Genomic DNA, 17,936 nt, shown 5'->3' with positions numbered 1-17,936 from the left:
AGAAACAGTTCAATATTTGCTTATAGCTACTTTTGTCTTAAACTGACAAATATAGTTTGTCATATACTTTCATATAGTATAAGTATTATGTTCAAAAGATAATTGGGTTAATCCTTTTTTCTCCTCTTTGGTGTCATTATGATTTTCATTTGAAATACAATTAAGGGACTTCCCTGGTGGTCCAGTGGTTAAGACTCCCGGCTTCCACCGCAGGGGGCACAGTTTTGATCCCTGGTGGGGGAACTAAGATCCCGCATGCTGTGCAGTATGGCCAAAAAAAAAAAAAAAAAATACAATTAAGTTCATTTGTTAATGTTTGTACTTTATTTTAGTTGTTTCCCCTTCATTACTTTTGACTTTATTAAGTTTTTTGAATATGTAAAACATTAACATAGTTTCAAAAGTAGAATGATACAAATTGGTATACTTGGGTAAGTGTCACTTTCACCCTTTACCCCAATTCTCTTCACCTCTTCTCACCTATCTCCTGTGGGCAACCAATCATATTAGACTCTAGTTTATTCCTTCTTATGTTTCTTTTTGTAAAAAATAAGCAGTTACATATATATTTTCTTATTTCTCCTTATTTATTGCACAGAAGGTAACTGTGTGCGTATGTGTGTGTTCTTTTGAACTTTGCTTTTTTCACTTAACAATATATCCTGGAAAGCACCCCAGATTAGCTCACAAAAGTCATACTCATTTGTTTTTTACAGCTACATAGTACAGTACTCCATTGTGTGGATATGCCATGGTTTTTTCAATCAAATATATTTATGAGCATTTATGTATTTTCATATTGTCAGTGTGTCTTCAGGGTAAATTTCTTAAAAAGTGGAATTACTGGGTCAAAGGTAAATGCATGTTTACTTTTGTTATACATTGCCAAATTCTGTAAGGTAAAATTTTGAGAATTTTTGCATCAGTGTTCTTAAGTAATATTGGAATTAAGTAATATTTGTTAATACAACAATAAATTAAGAAGTTTTGTGAGAACTTACCTGGTTTAAATATTAATGTTATACTTTCTTCATAAAAAAATTTGGAAGTTTTGTTTCATTTTCTATTCTCTGGAATAATTTGTGACAAAATGTATGCCTTTGCAATAGTAGAGAGAATGATACAATCAGTGCTCTGTACTCATTTCCCAGCTTCAGCAACAGCAACATGTGGCCAATCTTGTTTCATCTATACCCACCTCCTTCCCCAGAGTATTTTGAGGCAAACACGTATAGCAATACTTATCTTTGTATGTATCTTTAGACAGCAAAGCTCTTAATTACAAACATGCCCACAATACCAGGGCACACCATGAAAAGCAGAATTCCAGGATGGCCTCCAAGATTCATGGCTACTAGTATCCATACGTCTTCTCCCAGTTCATTAATTAAACACTAATCTGAGTGTTGCCATAAAGGGATTTTGCAGATATAATCAAGGTCCCAAATCAGTTGTTTTTAAGATAGGAAGATTATCCTCCCTGGGCCAGACCTAGGATTCCTAAGGTAAGTTCTTAAATGGGACAGGACTTTTTCTGGCAAGAGATATTCAGAGTGTGAGAGAGATTCAACGTGAGGGAGGTTCTCTATTGCTGGCTTTGAAGATGGAAGGGGCCACATAGCAAGGACCTTGGTGGGCTCTCAGAGCTGAGAGCAACTCCCAGCCAACAGCTAGCAAGACAATGGGCACCTCAATCCTACAACCTCAAGAAAATGAATTCTGCCAAAAGCCTGCGTAAGACTGGCAGGAATTCCTGAGCTGCAGATGAGAACACAGCTATCTGATACCTTGATTTCAGCCTTGTGAGATTTCTGATCCAGAGAACCAGCTACCCTGTGCCGGGACTTCTGACCTACAGAACTGTGAGATATTAAGTGTCTGTTGTTTGAAGCTGTTGTTATACTGCAACAGAAAACTAATATACACACTGAATAGTTTTTATCTACAGATTCAGTTTCTTGAGAAGCTCTCTTTCCAGTTTGACAGTGAAAGTCCCTGCAGATGAAGTCTTCCACTGCTAAGTATAAACTGAAAAAAAAATGCAGAACAACTACCTGGGGATTCTGAAGAGTAATAATAATCAGGCAGATGATGGAGGGGAGTAAAAAACTTGGAGAAGCAACTGGCATAGGATGAGTTTCTCCTGAGCAATACAAGGACCTTGGAAGATACTGACTCTGATTAGCCCTTTCTGTCTTACATATTAGTGTACAGGATTTTAGTTCTGAGCAAGCACTGCAGCCTGTCAAAGGACGTGAATATTACGCTGCCATATAGCCATCTACCCACTCATCCTACTATCATCCCGAGGACTGTGTGGCTGAAACAATATCTTCCATCTCATATGAGTTTTTTTTTAAATAAAATTTACCATTTTAATCATTTCTAAGTGTAGTATTCAGTACATTCACAATGTTGTGCAGCCATTACTGCCATCCATCTCCAGATCTTTTCATCTTCCCAAACTGAAATTCTGTACCCATTAAACATTGATTTCCCCTCTTCCCTCCCCCTAGCTCCTGGCAACCACTATTCTACTTCTGTCTCTATGAATTTGATTACTCTCAGCACCTAATATGAATGGAATCACACAGTATTTGTCCTTTTGTGACTGGCTTATTTCACTTAGCATAGTGTCTTCAAGGTTGCCATACGATATTCTTATAATGGGACCGCCATTCCTCCCCTTGAGGGGTGTTGTTGGGGCGAGGTCTATGTCTTCTCTCACTTGAATCTGGGTGGCCTTATGACTGTGTGTAAGTGATGTTATGACACTTTCAAAACTAGATAATAAAAAGTGTGATTTCCTTCTAGTTCTCTTGGAATGCTCACTTTTGAAATTCTAAATATGCAGAAGTCCCAAAAGTTCGTGGAGAGGCCCACACAGAGAGGAACTGAGGCCCCCGACCCCCATCTACAGCCACAGCTGAGCTCCCATATGACAGCTGGCACCAATTTGCCAGCCATGGGATTGAGCCATCCTGAAAGTGCTAAACCAACGAAACAGGGATGCCAACAAGAAGTGGAATGTGGCAATAAGGAGTTTGTGGCAAGTGATAATCAGTGATATAGATACAGCTAGAAAACTGCCATTTACCCTACCAAGGAATTTGAACTCAGAGCAACGTGCAGATTCCTTGGAAGACATCCTGGGGTACCAGGTGAATTACTAGAGTGAAAGAGCTCAAATGCCATCATCCTCCCATTCTTTGAATGCCAAGTTCATCTGAACCTCATGGACTTTGTACTTAGTTTCCCTCTGCCTAGCATGCTCTTCCCCAGATCTCCAGGTGCTCCAGCCATACTGGTCTGGTTACCAGGGAGTAGATATTTTGGCACAAACAAGTGTTTCCATTTGCATAGCCAGTTGCAGTGAATGGCATGCAATAGCCTGATAACAAGTTTAAGAAAGAAAAAAGGGAAGGGAAGAAGGAAAAAGGAAGGGAATGACAAGAAAGAGAATGAAAGAAAGAAGGAAATCTCTAGTGCTATGCCATAGGATTCTGCTTTTTACCCAGCTCTCTTTAACAGTTCAGGTAAAGATACCAGGGATGTTGAAAAAAGTTGTGGATAACCGTTAAAATGTAGGAACTATGCTGATTAAGATGGGCAACAGAGAGAAGGTTTGAAGTGATCAGTCTGCTACTCACTAGTCATGCCTATTAGCAGCTTAATGCAACTTTAACATTTTGCAATTAAAGTCTATCAAAATTACTTATATTCACATTTCTATGGGGTTGAATCACTTTGTCAAAGGGTACGTATGTGTTCAGCTTTGGTAGGTGCTACCAAACAGTTTTCCAAAGTGGCTTTATCAATTTACACTCCCATCAACAGGGAATGAGCATTCCAGTTGTTCCAAATTCTCATTGGCCCTCAACTTTGTCGATCTTTTTCATTCTAGCCTGCCTTTATAGGCTTGTCGTAGTATCTAATGGTCGTTTTAATTTGCCTATGCCTGATGACTAATGAGATTCGGTGCCTTTTCATATGTTTATATGTTTCATATGTTCATATGTTTATTTCCTCTTACATGAAGTACTTGTTCAGTTATCTCATACAATGTTTTATTGAGTTGTTTATTTTTTTTATTGATTTGTAAGAATTCTTTATATGTTCTAGATATATATCTTTTATCAGGAATATATTCTTTGCATAGGAATATATAGCAGTACTGTTAGTCAAAAACTGGAAACAACGCTTTTGTCCCGCAGTGGCAGAATGGATAAATAAGTTGTGGTATATTCTTACGATGGAATACTATATTTTGCTATACAATTACTACACAACTGCCATGACTTTCATAAATATAATGTTGAATTAAAGAAGCGAGACGCAGAAGAGTATGCACTGGATGATTCCAATTACACAAAGTTCAAAAACAGATAAAATTAATCAGTGGTGTTAAGAGTCAGGATTCTGGTTATCTTTGGGCTTAGTGAATGAAAAGGGGTGTAAAGAGGGTATCTGGGTGCTGGTCACGTTCTATATCTTGATCTGGGTATGGTTACAAAAGTGTGTTCATGTTGTGAAAATTCACTGAGCAGCACACTAATGATTTGTGCACTTTTCTGTAGTATGTTATACTTCGGTACAAAAAGTTCACAAAAACGATTCCTACCTAATTTTCACAAGGGCTTAAGAGCTAAAAAAGCAGACATGGCCTGATGTTTTTCTCTGCTCAGAGTTTCTCGTGCTGTTCCTGTGATGGATCTTGGTGTCTATGGAAACCAGACAGAGACCGTGTGGTGGGGAAACAGCACATGAGACAAAGGAACAGACACTCGGCAGACGTCTTCTCCCCCCTGTATTTTCAGATCCCACTCAAGCCACAGCCGTTCCCTGCTAAGGCCACTGTCCGCTTGTGACAACTGTGACCACTGCTTGTCATAACTTCCTGGGAATCCATCGCATAACTAGGTCCAGCTCACCCTCCCCATGACTAGTTTCTGTTTTACTCAACCCAGAAGGAAAGTTGGGCTAGCAGGGACTTGAATTAGAAAAGGCCTTCTCTGGATGGGCACATAACACCTCACTAGCTTTAAGCTTTATGTGGTAACCTCAGCTCTAAAGTGGAGCCTTACTGAGGGCACAGCCTAAAAAGGCCTTCGAGTAGTGAGAGTGAATGTTCCCGAGTCTGTGCATTAATGCAAAAGCACTTTACCTAGAGCAGAGTTCTTCAGATTCTTGCTCAGAACTTATTAATTCTTGTTTTAAGCGTCATCATATCACCTTATTATCTGATTTTCTAGGTCTACAAAAAGACAGATTAAAAGTGGTTGGGCGGGTCTTCCCTGTTGGTCTAGTGGTCAAGACTCTGCACTTCCACCGCAGGGGGCACAGGTTAGATCCCTGGTGAGGGAACTAAGATCCTGCATGCTGCGGGATGGGTGAAAAAGTGGATGGGTGAAATTTGCCCCTAAGGGTGCACATATGTCTGGCTTTGCTAAGTTTGAGACTAATTATGGATACATCTAGATACAAATGTGTGCATGCAAGTGCATGTGTGGAAATCTATGTGTATACCAATGTGTTGGTTCTGTGAATGTGCGTGAGAGGGTGTATGTAGATTTGCATCTTGTGCATCTGTCAGTTTGGCGTGTGTGTTTCGGGTGTATGATATGTGAGGACATTCATGCATGAGTTTGTCATTTCGTGTGTTTATATGCGTACATGTGATCAGATGTAAAATATGTAAATGAGAATATACACCTATGGGAATCTGTATAAGAGAACATTTGTGGGGCTGCATAAAAGTTTTTATCTTTGATCTAAACTGTAAATTTGTATAATGGATTTATGCAGGGATAGTCCCAGGCAAAGTTTTCAAGTCATATGGTTGGACCATATGGAATTGCCATTTTTGTGGATTAAAAATTGTTAAATATTCAGTGATTTTTGTATGATTGAACCTAATGTGTGTATGCATGTACATGTGTATGTATACATACATAAATTCAACCTAGCATACCCTCTGTACCACATTAGTATTATTATCAGAGCCAAGAAGGAAATGACATCATGGGTGTGAGAAATGGGAAGAAATTTAACACAGATCTTGAAGGAAAGATAAGATATAGAAGGAATGATGCCCAACGCAACAGAAAGTTGCAAAAGGGGAATAATGAGAAATGAGACAAAGTCCTTTACTCTGGGAAGCCTCCTCCACCACCTGTTTTTTACCCACCCACCCCAAGTTTTCCTCTGCCATAGGTTTCTACACTACTTGTGGACTTCCTCTATGATAACGTTTGTCACGCTGAACTGTAATTGTTGTTTTAAGTGGCTATCTTCCCCACTAGACAGCAAGTTTGCTGAAGGCAAGAACTGCGCCTCTGTAGTTCACTTATTTCCTAGCTCTAAAGCTTGGTACAGAATAGAAATTCAATTAGTATTTGTTGAAGAATTGGATGACTAAAAGCAAGATAGATACTCTGATAAAGCTGTGCACATGTAACTTTTGTTCTGTGCAACTGAGAGACATTTTGGAGAAGGGATTAACATGCACAGAATACCATTTTAGAAATATTAATTTAGGAATAGTATAAAAAATAGACAGAAGTAGCTGTGGTGAGCAATCAGAAGCCCAGTAGTTACCCAGGTATGTAGTAATAAAAAAAACCTAAACTATAGTGTCAATGGGAATGGATAGTAAAGGAGAGATGAAAGAAGTACAGAAGAAGACTCTTGGCTATTGCTAGGTGTCAGGGAAACAGAGAAAGAGCAGGAATGGGTGACCTCAAGTTTTAGAGCCTGAGTCACTGATAGAAATAAGGACGCCTAAGGGTAAACAGTGTAAACATTTGTGAGCTCTGTTTTGAACATGCTGAAGATTTTGGATTTGTTGGATATAAATTGAGGGTGACAAAAGAACATCCTAGAAAAGACCAACAGGCAGTTAAATATGTGACAAGAGTCCAGGCAGGAGGCCCAGGGGGTAGCTATTCAGTCAGTCCCTCAACAAATATTCGCTCAGTACTTACTATGTGCCAGTCAATGGTCCAGGCGCTGGGCATAGAGCAGTGAGTAAAACCAAGTTTCTACCAACTTTGATAATTCTGCCTGCAGATATTTTAAGCTATTCTCTTACTTATTTAAATATACTAAGCTTAATTATAATCTGTATCTAAGAGTTCTATATCTGAAGCCTTTGCTGGTCTGTTTCTACTGCCTGTTGTTTCTGCTGAACCTTGCTCATGTCTTATTTCCTCCCATGCTTGGTATCTTTGACTTTGGGTTGAAAAATTATTTGTAGGATTTCATTAAAATGAAATCTCCTGAGTATTTTTTAAAAATTAAAGTTTAAAGATGTCAGTTCTCCTTAGATTAATCTATAGAATCAATGCCATTACAAATACAATCCCAAAAGGAACCTGACAAGGTGATTCTAAATTTTATGTGGCTGAACAAAGGACCAATAATTGCTAAGACATTCCTGAAAAAAAAGAATAAGTTGGGGAAACTTGCCCTATCAAATGGCAAGACTTATATTAGACCCTCCAAGATGAAATATGGGGGACTTCCCTGTTGGCACAATGGTTAAGAATCCGCCTGCCACTGTAGGGAACACAGGTTCGATCCCTGGTCCGGGAAGATCCCATATGCCGTGGAGCAACTAAGCCCGTGCGCCACAGCTACTGAGCTCTAGAGCCCGTGAGCCACAACTTCTGGACCTACGCACCGCAACTACTGAGCCCACGCACCACAACTACTGAAGCCCGTGAATCTAGAGCCCATGCTCTGCAACAAGAGAAACCAACACAATGAGAAGCCCGTGCACCGCAATGAAGAGTAGCCCCCGCTCGCCACAACTAGAGAAAGCCTGCATGAAGCAATGAAGACCCAAACACAGCCAAAAAAATAAATAAAAATTTTAAAAAAAGATGAAATATGAACTTATCATCTACATATTCAGATCATCCGTAATCATGCTCCACCTTGTCTGTCCTACTTCATTGGCCCCTGCTCCTCAGCATGAAATGTTCGTTCCAGTCTGTTTGATCTTCTCCTCATCTTCTAAATTTGGGCTATTGCCTCCCCTCTCTTTGCTCTTTCTGCTTTTCTTGCTTTTAATTCTCAAATTCCACCTTTCTACCAACCCTGGCCAGTCGTCCTCAAATAGTGCCTCCAAAATCTTCTTTTTTGTTCTTATCCAGCTCATGTAAATTTCTTTCTTCCAAACGCTCATGGTCCTTATTGTTTCTGTCATTTACTTCTCTATTTTATCATACATAGCATTGAAAAAGAGAGGAGAGAAGGGAGAAGGGAAGCTAGAAATGCGTATTCAGAATTGGCCATATGTCAGCCTGCAATACCTCATCAGGAGGTAGCCGGTCTCCTTGAGCACGTATCCAAGATCTGACAGAAAGCCTGCCAAGCGCCATTAAACTCTCACCAGCTGATTTGTGTGGGAAATGTCATACAGCCTGATAAAACCTTACAGGATGAACTGGCAACCCTGACACTGTTGCTGGTACACCAGAGCTGTTTTCACCTCTCTTCATCTGGTTACAGGTTTGATCATGAAAACAAAGACTAAAAGATCAGTAACAAGCTATTTGTCCATCGCGAAGGGTTTGGGTTCTATTATGGTACAACCACAGGCAGCTAGTGAAAAGAATGAGGCAGCTCTGTATCAGTGATAGATAAGGAAAAGAGATAGATAAGGAAAAAGCAAGGTGCAGACCAATGTCACCACCCATAATGAGTGGGTTTCTTATTTGTTTGCTTTAAGAGATATGGGGATATATGTATATGTATAGCTGATTCACTTTGTTATAAAGCAGAAACTAACACACCATTGTAAAGTAATTATACTCCAATAAAGATGTTAAACAAACAAAAAAAAAGAATGTGCATTCTCCTGGTTTTGAACATGCAGAGAGACTGGTAATTGTCGGTCCCTGAGGAGAGGGATGAGGGCTGGGAGATAAGAGTGGGGGACTTTCCACTGAATACCTTTCACTGAATACATTTTGTACCATGCATAGCTATTAACTATTCAAAAAGTAAGTGTTTAAGAGAAAATAATAAGGAGCATCAATATTAGAAACAGACAGCAAATTAAAGAGTGCCAAAGAGCAGAATTCGGATTTTTTGTTTTTTTGGCTGCATCTTATGAGGCCAAAAGGAATGCTAGCAAGGGACAGCACACTTCTCATTAAGATGAAAATGAATGTGTTTCACCGCAGACCTTCTAACCCAACCAAAAAGATTCTCAGCTAAATGTGAAGCAGAGGAAGCACAGAGCCAAGCTATACAGCTGCAAAATTAAATACCTCTGAAAAAATACTGGCATCAGAATTACAAAAGGAAGAGAATGGATTGCTTAGCACTGGCTATTTGGTTCCAGAAAGAGAACAAAATTAATAATCACACTAAACTGAGGAAGCCAAACACCCCCTCCCCCCTCTGTGTAATTGCAAACCAGGCACTAATTTTTAAACTGCTTTCTGCTGGAAGGGGAGAGGAGGTCTGTGACAGTTGAAAGCTTCTGCCCAGCTCCAATGTGGAGACCAGATCCTGGGATCCACACCTGCTGTGGCACTTGCTATCAAGCAGGCTTTGGAAATGCTGCTTCAGGCGAATGGCTGCCAGAAATCCAAGAAATTTATAGAAAGGGCAAGGTCAAGGATCTGAGAAAAGTACTTGAGTCATGGTCAACACATGCCAACTCACTGGTATAGGAGTGAAAAGCCTTGGAGGCAGAGAAATGCCACCAACCAAGTGACAATTTCCAGAGTCCCCTCCTGAGAAGGTGTTCATGAGATCAAAAAAGAAACACTGTTGGGGACTTCCCTGGTGGCTCAGTGGTTAAGAATCCACCTGCCAATGCAGGAGACACGGGTTCAATCCCTGGTCCGGGAAGATCCCACATGCCACGGAGCAACTAAGCCTGTGCACCACAACTACTGTAGCCCGCGCGCCTAGAGCCCGTGCTCCACAACAAGAGAAGCCACTGCAATGCGAAGCCCACGCACCACAAGGAAGAGTAGCCCCCGCTCACCGCAACTAGAGAAAGCCCCACGCACAGCAACGAAGACCCAACGCAGCCAAAAATAAATAAATAAATTTATAAAAAAGAAAAACAGTTACTTTGGTGTGAAGCTTCTTTACTCTCTAAAGAAAGTACAGCAGAAGGGATGGATAATTCGGGGGATTAAAATGTCAAATTCGCCGTGGAGCAACTGGAATTCTCATACATTGTTGGTGGGAGTTTGGGAAAATCTTACAGTTTTTCATAAATCTAAATACATATATACCCTGGGACCCAGCAATTCTACTCCCAGGAAATTGTCCAAGGAAACTGAGATTATGTGTCCACAAAGAGTTTGTACAAGAACGTCCCTAGCAACATCATTAAAAATAGTCAAAAATTGGAAACAGCCCAGCTTCCATCAGTAGGAGAATAGATGAACAAATTATGATACATTCAGTTAACTGAATACTACTCAACAATAAAAAGGGACAAATTACTCATACATGCAACAGTGTGGATGAATCAAAATATTTTGTCCTGTGAAAGAAGCCATACACATGACTAAATACTGTATGATTTCATTTGTATGTCATACTAAAAAGGACAAAACTAATTTATGGTGGAAAAAAATTAGAATAGTGATTGACTCTGTGGGGAGGGGATGGGCATTGACAGGGAAGGGGCATGAGGGAATTTTCTAGGATGATGTAATGTTAATACCTTGAAAGAAGTTTTAGTACATAGATGTCTGTGTTTGTCAAAACTGAGCAAAGGTACAGTTAAGATCTGTGCCTTTCACTGTATGTAAATTTTACCTCATAAGAAAAGAAAACCTGTGAACAAATATTGAACTTTAGTTAATGATATGAATTCTGAAATACTTAAGGGGATGTGTACTGATGTAGGCAATTTAACTTGAAGTGCATCAGGACAATCTAGGTGGACTGATGGATGGGTAGATGAACAGGTATGTGATAAGGCAAGAAAAGTGTTAATGGTAGAGTCTATACAAGTGCTCATTATAAAGTTCTTTCAACTTTTTTTGTATACTTGAAACTTTTTATTATAAAATGTTGGAAAAACTTAAAATCCAAATCTGCAAACTTTAACTGAGAAATATGAAATAAAAGAATGCATGGGGACTTCCCTGGCGGTCCCGTGGTTAAGACTCCCTGCTTCCAAGCTGGGGGCGTGGGTTTGATCCCTTGTTGGGGAACTAAGATCCCACATGCCGCACGGTGCAGGGAAATAAATAAATTAAATAAATCAAAAAAAAGAAGAATGCATGGAAGACAACTGTTTTTTAAAAATGTCAAATTCATAACCAGCAAGAGAAGGAAATAGATCTACTGATGTGTTCATGCTAAAGTGGGCTATTCACAGGGCTCAACTGAACAAGTTCTGGAGGATCAGGGGCACTTGAATCAAGATGATGTAAGAATGATTGTGAACTAAAAATATGTAGTAAAAACACATCACAACCACAAGGGTCCTATTGAATTCTCATAATTGGTGAATTATTCAGGGCTGGAGAAGAGAAAATGAAACCAGGATGGCTCTTAGAAAATGAGAACAGATGGAGGAATTAAGGTCTGGAGCAGCAAAGGAAGTGGGATAGCTGGGCCTCTGCCCCTTGAGCCAGATCTCTGGCCAGTGAGTCTCACTGCATGGAGGTCAGTGGTCCTCCAACCCCAGTCAAGGAGCTCTACTAGCCGTCTGGGCTCAGATTGAAGACTTCACAGCCTGATTTGCTTGCAGTGTGGTACAATGTGTCACAAGCTGTATCACTGTGAATACTTGGTCACCCATCCCTTGGCATTTTTAGACGCTAATTTATTGACCATGTTTGGGACTTGGGCAGATGGAGGATGGTCCCATATTTGTTTGAGTTTTGGCAAAGAGGAACAGCTAGTGGGAACCTGCAGTCTTGCATTTTTTACCCAGTGAATATACCCTCTTGCATATTACAGTGCAACCTCTCCTAGAGAAATTCCCCATTCCTCAAGCCTAAGGATTTCAAGCAGAAAGTGTGAATAATTAAGAATCTGGCAGCAGCTCTAGAGGCCTTCATTAAGAATTACACTCCCCCAACAGCGGGTAGGAGTGTAAATATAAAAGAAGGAAGGATGGTCTAAGTTGATATGTATCACTCTTTTTGGAGAGTCACAAATGTTTAATTAGGGAGAGAGAAAAAGAGTTGAGAGTGGGGAGAGAGAGACATGAAGATCAAGAGGAATGAAGGAGAAGGAGATTTATATGACATATGATAAGTTATGAATAGGTCTTTATTAATAGTCTTTGAAGGACGCAAAAAGAGATTGCAATTTCTTTTAAATACTTCTTGTTGCTGGACTCTTGATTTGACTGTGACACCTGCAGAGATGGAGGAGCATGAGCTCAGGCTTACCTTTGGGTGACACCAGGCTCCACCCTTCTTAGAAGCAGTGGGGAGTATAGGTAACAGACAGTATTTTATACTTTACAAATATTTGTTGTGGAATGAATAAATGAATGAATTAATGAAAAATTGCAGATAGCAAAGATGAATTAATGAAAAATTGCAGATAGCAAAGAGGAGAGATGCAATCTAAGAGGAACAGGCAGTGAACTGAAGGAGAGGTGAGGTTATTACATGGCAGTAGAGCAGTAAATGGGCAAATGGGGTCATTATTCTTGGAGTATGAGAAACTAGAAGAGGATTGAAATAGAAAATAGAAGCAGTTGTGTGGCTTAGAAAAGCTAAGTCCAGAAGTAAGGAACTGGACATGGCTTTATTCAGAGGCCAGAGAGAATATTACCAAGATTCTTGCTGAAGGCATAGTTCCACGTTGGACAAACAGAGCCTTTAATTCGTTCAGTCAGCAAACATTTATTAGATACTTATTTGACAGGTATTGTCCTAGGTCCTGGACATTAATTATAAACAAGGCAGAGCCCTGACTCTATGAATCTTACATTCTAGTGCAGGGTTCAGCAAACTATAGCCCAAGGGCCAAATCCGGCCTGTTTTTGTAAACGAAGTTTCCTTGGAACACAGCCACACCCATTTGTCTACATATTGTCTATGGCTTTTTTTAAAAAATAGTTTTATTGAGATATAATTCATATAATATAAGATTCACCATTTTAAAGTTTATAATTCAGTGGTGTTTATATTCAGAGTTGTGCAAGCAGCACCATTATCTAATTTTAAAACATTTTCATTACACTCAAAAGAAACCCCATACTTATTATCACTCCCCATTCTCCCCTCTCACCCAGAGCCTAGAAACCACTAATCTACTTTCTGCCTCTATTTGATTTGCCCTTTCTGCACATTTCAAATGAAATCATACATTGTACAGGCTTTTGTGCCTGGCTTTTTCTTCACTTAGCGTATATTTGTACTTCTTTACATAGCTCTACGGCAACTTTTATGCTATATTGGCTGAGTTACATAGTTGCAACAGAGTCTATATGGCCAGCAAGGTCTAAAATATTTACTAATGTTTATTAAATACTATCAAAAAAGTTTGTGACTCATGGTCTAAGGGAAAAATAAAAGACATCTTAGAGTCTTAGAGTTGGAGTTTATGTCAGCAAGTTAATATCTCATTTAATTCTGGAATCTCTTTATTAGCATCCCTGCTGGAAGTTTTAGTCAGCTGAAAGGACATCGGATTGACTCTTGACTTGCCTTGCCAACAGTTTATCAGGAAACACTGAGAGAGAACTGATTTCTAATATAGAAGTGGTGAGAAAATAGAGGGAAATGGTGGGGGTCTGGGGAATAGACCAGTATCCTAGATTTTAGAAAACCAGATCCAAAGAAAAGATATAAAGAAAAGAAAATCTGATCCAATAGTTAAAAATTCAAAAAGGGCTCAGGGAAAATAAGTGGAAGGACATCCGTGCTCATGGATTGGAAGACTTAATGTTGTTAAGATGTCAATACTACCCAAAGCAAGCTACAGATTCAATGCAATGCATATGACATTTTTTACAGGAGTAGAAAAATCTATCCTAAAATTCATGAGGAACCCTGAACAGCCAAAACAACCTTGAAAAAGAACAGTCTCCCTGGGAGGTGTTTGGAAACCTGTGGGTGCATTTTGGTTGCCACGATGATTGAGGAGCCCCAGTGGCTTGGATGGCCAGAGATGCTGGACGCCCCGCAGTGTGTGGACAGCCCGCGCATGGAGGGCTGTCCCGTCTCCCACACAATTCTCCAATGCCTGCCAGAAATTCACACAGGAAAAAAACCCTTCTATACTTATCTAAGCCCAGCTGTGAACTCCATTTTACATATAAACACTCACAAAACATTTATGTGGTTTTACCATATACCAAATTTTCCACAAATGCAATTGCTAGTTAGATTGAGAGAAGATTGCATTTTGTTTTGTTGGGAACTTTATCAAGAGTTGCTCAGAGTTTCAGAAAATCATATCATTGATGGCAACGTTGCTTGTGGTATTTGAGTCAATACACCTGCATCAGCCTGTGTTTGTGTCTGCCTGATTTGTGGTAATTTTATGGACACGTAGAAATATATTTGTTTAATCTTTCTTTCTAAATATTAACTACAAAGATGAAAGGTCAACAGTATTCAGATGAATATCTTCTTACTTTTCTTAAATGCAAACTTATTCATTACAAGTAGGCACAAGCATCTCCCTGTTTTACTATATCTTCTAGTTTAGCTGTGCCTGAGTATTTATGTATTAAAATACAGTCTGTTTTATTATACATTACTTTTCTTTATTGCTTTTTAAAATCACAGGTATACATCAATTTTAGGAAATTATGTGATTATGTAGGTTATGTTGTTTATGAATTTCATTTCGGTATGTTTCAAATATTTTTAATAAAAACCTAATGTTAGGTCTTACAGGATTGAAACAACTGTCTTAGAATATTAAATGAACTTTTAAATATAGCTGTAGAACTATGGTCTACACACACACACACAGACATCAATATGTCCATATATACTGCACATACAAAGAAAATCCCCTCTTATAGCTTGTTGTTATAAGCAATCAGATATACGTCAAATGATATAACCCAGGACATAACAACTTCTTGTGGAAAAACTGCACCTAACTTGTCTCTAAATATCCTTCCTGGCCAGACTTGTATTCTTGGAATGGGACCAAACTAAAACCATTTTGATATATATTATTACTTTTCTGACTTAAAAAGAAGCATGATTCTTGCCCTTGCAAATACAGTAACATCCTTTAATAACTTTACTTTCCTCTTCCCTCCAAAGTGACATCAAACTGGACTACTAGGCCGTTGGGTGAAGGTATTTCATGTCATCGTGCTGTATTTCAACAACTGCAGAGGCCATGGGGGAGAGCACCTTTATAGCTTCAAAGTTCAGAGGTCTGTTCCTTTGCTTTTTTTCTCCTCCCCCCCGCCCCCCGTCTGTGTTTTCCTCCGTGTCCCTCTCCTCCCTCCCACTCTTTCTTCCATGCGCTGTCCCTCCACCGTTTGAGTCACAGGCTGCACCCCATCTTGAAGGCGTGATCGTTAGTCAGGGATGCAGGCCCAGGCTTCCTTGGTTTTCCCTGGCGGCGGAGAGCTGTGTGCAGGCAGCGCTGGCTCTCTGCGGGCATCTGGGGAGACTGCAGGGCCGGCTCTGCACAGCCCAGTTCCTCCCGGGAGTTGTGGCAACAGGAGAACTGGTGGCGGAAGCGGACAGCGGCTGTGCAGGGGACGCAGGCGGGGCTGGGCTGCCTGGAGACTCCACCCTGCCAGCCCGGAGAAACCTCTGAATGCGACCCACAGCCCAGATATTAAGCTAATTATTAAGCGTGTGATATCACCAGGCCCCACGCCGAGCGCCAGGAGGAGGGAAAGGCCACCCCCAGCTGTGCCTGGGCCTTTAACCTTCCCTCTCTCCGCTCAATGCCTCAGTTCTCACCCCTCCTCCCACGCCCTCTGGGGATCAGTGCTCCTGGTACTTGTTAATAGTTGCTATGAGGTAACACTCTGGAATCCCCAGGTACCTGAATTACATAAATCAGGGGACTCAGAGGAAGTAAACGTGCTCTCAGTATCCAGTCCTGTAGGCAACAAGGAAGCTTAGTCTTTTTTCCTTCCTTTCCCTAAGCTCACCAAGCTGCTCTTTTGAAACTTATGGTTAGCACCCTTGCGTGTCTTCTTCAACTTAGAGTTCAGGGCAGAACTGGGACCCCTGCTTTGGTTGCGTGAAGGGGGACACAAACGCTGAGAATGCCTGGAGGGGTGCGGCTTCCTGCCTGACAGAGATGTACCTCCTGGGGCACCGGGGGAACTATAGAAACAGGTTGGAAGAGAGAAATTCTGCTCTTCCCCATATCTCTTCATTGTTCTGAGCCAGGTTTCTGCCTCTTCCTTAGGGAGGGAATTTGGTAGCAAGGGTCAGAAAAATGCAAGTCCACGTTTCCAACCTACTTAAGGTTCCATCTCTACATAATTTCTCAAACATCAGTAAAGAACTAAATGGGGGGCTTCCCTGGTGGCGCAGTGGTTGGGAGTCTGCCTGCCAATGCAGGGGACGTGGGTTCATGCCCCGGTCCAGGAAGATCCCACATGCCGCGGAGCGGCTGGGCCCGTGAGCCACAACTACTGAGCCTGCGTGTCTGGAGCCTGTGCTCCGCAACGGGAGAGGCCACGACAGTGAGAGGCCTGCGCACCGCGATGAAGAGTGGGCCCCGTTCGCCGCAACTGGAGAAAGCCCTCGCACAGAAACGAAGACCCAACACAGCCATAAACAAACTAATTAATTAATTAATTAAGAAAAAGAAAAAGAACTAAATGGAGGTGAAATTCATATTCTCCATCTCAGTTTACCTGCTAACCAAATATGGAATGTCATGGTATCAGATCTTGCATATTTGTCAGAATTTTGTCAACCTAAAGGGCAAGAGGGAAGGGAAGTGTTTACTCATGTACCAGGAAGTCTAAAACATGACTCTTCACTGTCATATGATCCAGCAATCCCACTCCTGGTAATTTATCTGGAGAGAACCATACTTCGAAACGATACATGCACCCCAATGTTCATTGCAGCACTATTTACAATAGCCAAGACATGGAAGCCACTTAAATGTCCATTGACAGATGAATGGATAAAGAAGATGTGGTATATTTATACAATGGAATATTACTCAGCCATAAAAAAGAATGAAATAATGCCATTTGCAGCAACATGGATGGACCTAGAGATTAGCATACTAAGTGAAGTAAGCCAAACAGAGAAAGACAAATATCATATGATATCACTTATATGTGGCATCTAAAAAAATGATACAAATGAACTTATATACAAAACAGAAACAGACCCACAAACATAGAAAACAAACTTATGGTTACCAAAGGGGAAAGGGAGGGAGGGAAAGGGATAAATTAGGAGTTTGTAATTAACATATACACACTACTATATATAAAATAGATAACCAACAAGGACCTACTGTATAGTACAGGAACTATTTACTCAATATTTTGTAATAACCTATAGGGGAAAAGAATCTGAAAAAAAATAGATATATATCTATGTATAACTGAATCACTTCGCTATACACCTGAAACTAACACAACATTGTAAATCAAATATACTTCAATAAAAATAAATTTTAAAAAAGTAACAGCTAGGGCAGAGTTGAAAATTGCCAAATTTGAATTTTAAAAAAGGTATGGGGCTTCCCTGGTGGCACAGTGGTTAAGAACCCGCCTGCCAATGCAGGGGACACGGGTTCGATCCCTGGTCCGGGAAGATCCCACCTGCTGCGGAGCAACTAAGCCCGTGTACCACAACTACTGAGCCTGTGCTCTGGAGCCCACGAGCCACAACTACTGAGCCCATGTGCCACAACTACCGAAGCCCACGTGCCTAGAGCCCATGCTCCGCAGCAAGAGAAGCCACCACAATGAGAAGCCCACACACTGCAACCAAGAGTGGCCCCTGCTCGCCACAACTAGAGAAAGC

The sequence above is a fragment of the Balaenoptera ricei genome, chromosome 13, assembly GCF_028023285.1.
Source record: "Balaenoptera ricei isolate mBalRic1 chromosome 13, mBalRic1.hap2, whole genome shotgun sequence".
Taxonomy (NCBI): Eukaryota; Metazoa; Chordata; class Mammalia; order Artiodactyla; family Balaenopteridae; genus Balaenoptera; species Balaenoptera ricei.
Note: the sequence above shows the minus strand (reverse complement) of the source record.